The sequence below is a fragment of the Limulus polyphemus genome, unplaced genomic scaffold, assembly GCF_000517525.1.
Source record: "Limulus polyphemus unplaced genomic scaffold, Limulus_polyphemus-2.1.2 Scaffold7002, whole genome shotgun sequence".
Classification (NCBI taxonomy): domain Eukaryota; kingdom Metazoa; phylum Arthropoda; class Merostomata; order Xiphosura; family Limulidae; genus Limulus; species Limulus polyphemus.
The window spans coordinates 32,338-37,790 of record NW_013672612.1 but is presented as its reverse complement, the minus strand read 5'-3'; the positions used below and the strand labels follow the sequence as shown (position 1 = coordinate 37,790).

Below are 5,453 nucleotides of genomic sequence, written 5' to 3'. Positions count from 1 at the left end.
CTTTGTGACTCTAACTGGGAAAGGAACATTCTCCATTCTTTCATTTAACACAGAAAAGTTAAAATTGATGAAAAGCATGCGAAATTCAACAACATGAATTTAAAAAAAAAATCGAGCTCCATGTATGAAATTTCTTTGCACACTAAACCGTATGGAAAAGAAACGTTTGCCGTTTCCAAGGGCAGGGGGGAATACCCCCTCTGGGAGATCCTGGTGTTTGTATAGCAGGAGATATTAATAGAACAAGACAGAGCAGAGAGAGAGGTTCCAAAAGTAGCATCCCTGGATCTCCCTGCGAGCTAGTCCTGCCTTATAAGGACAAGGTTCAATCTGGTCCGGAGGTAGACAGGCTGTTTCAGCAGTCCGAGGCCGGCAACTTACCAGCTGAAGCGCAGTGAGAGAAACAAACTACCGAGTCACGTTTTGCTGAGCTTCGGTCCATTAGGGATGTTGAATTACAGTTAGGGGTGGGTCCTAGACTCGGCTCGGATTTATAACGTCCTGTTGCACGTGCCCGCTGACGCACACTTCACGAGCGACGTCTGCGAGTGCACTGGACAGAGTGATAAGAGAAAAACTTGGAACGACGACAGAGCTCCGAGAACCGACTTCTCGTTGACTTGTGGGATGACTGTACCAGGCGTATATCTCGTTTCTAATGTTAACGTGGTCTGACTGATTCGTGTGGATACAAGAAAATGAATCAAACTAACTTTTTTTTCTGAAGTTTTGCTTTATGTTGTGAGTTGATAATTATGCTTACTTATTTTTCGTTTAAAAGTAAAATAGTTAAGTTTCGGTTGAAGTGTGTAGAAACTGTGATAACTTAAAGTGAGTTTCTTATGACAAACTTCGCTCAGTCCTCGAAACTTTCGTACTTTAGTAACGTTAGAAAATTTTAAATGTAAAAACTATTTGATAACTTATAGAAACAACTACTTAGCAGATTTGAGTATTTAGAAACTTGTAAGTTTGTTAACTTAAAGGAGACTAATGTTAATTACCATGGAAACCAGAGAGCTTAATAGCTTTGGAAAAGTGAGTATTAGTTGCTATAGAAACTAGGGTTTTAATAGCTTTGGAAAAGTGTGTATTAGTTGCTATAGAAACTAGGGTTTTAATAGCTTTGGAAAAGTGAGTATTAGTTGCTATAGAAACTAGGGTTTTAATAGCTTTGGAAAAGTGTGTATTAGTTGCTATAGAAACTAGGGTTTTAATAGCTTTGGAAAAGTGTGTATTAGTTGCTATAGAAACTAGGGTTTTAATAGCTTTGGAAAAGTGAGTATTAAATTACTATAGAAACTAGGGTTTTAATAGCTTTGGAAAAGTGAGTATTAGTTGCTATAGAAACTAGAGTTTTAATTGCTTTGGAAAAAATATTAATATTTAAAACCAGTAATAATTGGTAAAACTCCATAGTTACAGAAAACAAAAAAAATTGTTTCTCAAATATTTCGTTTATTTCTGACAACATTTCGCAAGTAAAATGAAACGTTAAGTGAAACGGTGGTAGTAATAAGTGGAATAACTGTGAAACGTCCAATGTGTTAGTTGTTATAGAAATCAGGCGTTTCATACCTTTGAAAAAAAATCACGTATTAGTAAAAAAATAGGGTACTGGTGGATTTTAAAAATGGCTGCTGTGCAAGTTGTATCAAATTCTAGGAACTTTCTATTCTGGAGAAGACGAATGATCAAATCTAGGCTTCCATACAACAGGGATAGAAAGAACGGCTTCAGGTAAAAAACGAATATCCCATTCCTTTGTTTAATTTACAGAAGTTATCCAGTTCATTCTGTAAGTTTAAAAACTTTTAGCAGACGATTTGTTGTAAGTACGCAGACATGCCACTTATATATCTCTCTTGCCTAAATAGGATTGTGTTTTTCTCTTTATCTGAAGTGAACTATTCTTATCTAATATATATGTACATACATTCTCTGAAATTGGACTTGAAAACAGTTCCCTCTGGTGTAAAGTAACATTACTAATTTGTTAACGTTCGGTGGGAATTAACTGTGGGATATTAACTTATAGAATGCATTACACATTGGGCTATCTGCTGTGTCCACCGAGGGAAATCGAACACCTTCTTTTAGCGCTGTCCAACTGTGGGACTACTTGTAACGATGTTATTTTATTCTATAATTTTAAAAGAAAAGGGAGGAAATAACAAGAAAAGTGATTTAACTTTGATTTTCTTTGGCGTAAAAAAATCAGAATAAATAATACAGTACAATTACTAGAGAAAATGGGCTAAAATACAAAGTTTTCAAATTACGAAAATCCGATTAAAATACAAATTACGAGCATCTTATGAGACTAATAACATTTCAAGAACTTAATACTAGTTATCTAGATGGGTTATGTCAAATTATCAATTTATGAATGCAGCTATCAGATTGTAGATGGATTATGTGCAGCTAATCTGTAGGTGGATTATGTTTGTAGATATTAAGTTGCAGGTGGATTATGTTTGTAGATATTAAGTTGTAGGTGGATTATGTTTGTAGATATTAAGTTGCAGGTGGTTTATTGTTTGTAGATATTAAGCTGTGGGTAGATTATGTTGTAGATATTAAGCTGTAGGTGGCTTATTGTTGTAGATATTAAGCTGTAGGTGGCTTATTGTTGTAGATATTAAGCTGTGGGTGGCTTATTGTTGTAGATATTAAGCTGTGGGTGGATTATGTTGTAGATATTAAGCTGTAGGTGGCTTATTGTTGTAGATATTAAGCTGTAGGTGGCTTATTGTTGTAGATATTAAGCTGTGGGTGGATTATTGTTGTAGATATTAAGCTGTGGGTGGATTATGTTGTAGCTATCAAGCTGTAGGTGGCTTATTGTTGTAGATATTAAGCTGTAGGTGGCTTATTGTTGTAGATATTAAGCTGTAGGTGGATTATGTTTATAGATATTAAGCTGTGGGTGGATTATATTTGTAAATATTAAGCTGTAGGTGGCTTATTGTTGTATATATTAAGCTGTAGGTGGATAATGTTTATATATATTTAGCTGTGGGTGGATTATATTTGTAAATATTAAGCTGTAGGTGGATTATGTTTATAGATATTAAGCTGTAGGTGGATTATGTTTGTAAATATTAAGTTGTAGGTGGATAATGTTTGTAGATATTAAGCTGTAGGTGGATTATGTTTGTAAATATTAAGTTGTAGGTGGATAATGTTTGTAGATATTAAGCTGTAGGTGGATTATGTTTATAGATATTAAGCTGTAGGTGGATTATGTTTGTAAATATTAAGTTGTAGGTGGATAATGTTTGTAGATATTAAGCTGTAGGTGATTATGTTTGTAAATATTAAGCTGTAGGTGGATTATGTTTGTAAATATTAAGTTGTAGGTGGATAATGTTTGTAGATATTAAGCTGTAGGTGGATTATGTTTGTAGATATTAAGCTGTAGGTGGATTATGTTTGTAGCTGTTCAGATGTGGATGTAGTCACTGTATTGTGAGTTGATTATTGTAATTATGAGATTCTGGGTGGATCTTGCATACTTTTAAATTCCACTCCATCAGATGACAGATTCCTTCGTACTTCTGCACATCAGGATGCGACACATTCCTTCGTACTTCTGCACATCAGGATGCGACACATTCCTTCTTAATTCTGCACCATCATCAGTGCTTCTTACTTTCGGACACTACCAGGTGTGACACGTAATTTCTTACTTCTGCACAACCAGGACTGATGTCTTCCTTCTGACCTCACCAGGACACGGTGCTTCTTTGCTTCCCATATCTGTAATCAGCTTTATGGAATGTAAAGAAGTATGGAGTCCTGGGAGGAAATGTCCACAACTCTGCAGTCACCATTGTGCACGTTCAGATCAGGGTCGTTCCAAGTTACAATTATGAAAGCTATATTTTAGCAGACCCCAAAATATTTTGAACAATATCAGATCTGTTTTATTCGAACAGCCTTTGTTGAGACGTGACCAGTATCGTCGAAGGTATTGTCGTTTGTTTACAGTGTACCCTGTTCATTCAAAGATGATAAGTTTCACCTTCTGTCATATTTGATGGAACTTATCAACTTACAAAATGGCGGCTGTCACGCCGTTGTCGAGATGAGCGCTGATGACCCAATAAAGTTTTTGTACGTTATTACTTACACGGGGACGCTGCCATAGTAACCGATGTGATCCAATAGAACGTTTCGCTACATTATTGTAAGTTGGCACTCGTCACATTGTTATTGTAATGCGTGATGCCGATTCATTGTATATAGCTTATCCGTTGGTAAGCCTTAGTTTTATTTTCTCTTTCTTCCTTTTCGTTTACTTTTACACATCTTTATGTAACCAATTGAAAAATAAAAACTTCTGAACGTATTACCATGTTTTTGTCTGCATTATTTTGAGGTAAAATTGGTCTCACACAATTATCTGAACTTTTCCTATACAACCACGATCATTTCTAGATAAAATAATTACTTGAGTAAAACACTGATAAAATATTGATGACGTTGCAAAAGTAAGCGAGTTTCTTTTCTCAACCAATTATTGGTCAGATTTTGCTAAAAACAGTGTTATACGTGAAACAGTAAGATATATTTTTATAGTCCAAAATAATAATGAACCACCTTTTAAAATTCACAAAGTAATAATGAACCACGTATATGAAACCACAGAGATATAATGAACCACGTATTTGAAACCACAAAGTTATAATGAACCACGCATGATGAATTAACTTTTTTAAAAAGCCAAATCACAAATAAATATTGAAATATTTAACGTGGACGATGCTTGAAAATTTAATAGAATAACTAATCACCATTATTAACTCTCATAAAATCCTTAACCCACACGGTACGGCAAACCCTTAATAACTGTAATAAAAAAAAGTTTTAAATAAAACAAACGTTAACAACAAAACAACTGAATCAAGTTGATGATAATTCTTTTAAACACTAAGGTTTTACAGGATCCTAGATTGTTACTAAAAATATACAGGATCCTACATTGTTACTAAAAATATACAGGATCCTAGATTGTTACTAAAAATATACAGGATCCTAGATCGTTACTAAAAATATACAGGATCCTAGATCGTTACTAAAAATATACAGGATCCTAGATTGTTACTAAACATATACAGGATCCTACATTGTTACTAAAAATATACAGGATCCTAGATTGTTACTAAAAATATACAGGATCCTAGACTGTTACTAATCATTTACAGGATCCTAGATTGTTACTAAACATATACAGGATCCTAGACTGTTACTAAAAATATACAGGATCCTAGATTGTTACTAAACATTTACAGGATCCTACATTGTTACTAAACATTTACAGGATCCTACATTGTTATTAAACATTTACAGGATCCTACATTGTTACTAAAAATATACAGGATCCTACATTGTTACTAAAAATATACAGGATCCTAGATCGTTACTAAAAATATACAGGATCCTAGATT

General features: G+C 34.1%; 1 long non-coding RNA gene across 2 annotated transcripts; it reads left to right on the top strand.

Annotated features, from left to right (window-relative positions):
- The first annotated feature begins 319 nt into the window (after positions 1-319).
- LOC111089675 lies at positions 320-4,357 on the top strand. Of its 2 annotated transcripts, none has more exons than XR_002613909.1 (2): positions 320-741; positions 3,540-4,357. It is a non-coding gene; the product is annotated as an uncharacterized LOC111089675 (long non-coding RNA). The 2 variants fall into 2 exon arrangements; XR_002613910.1 differs by having other exon boundaries at positions 320-1,038.
- The last annotated feature ends 1,096 nt before the right edge of the window (positions 4,358-5,453 follow it).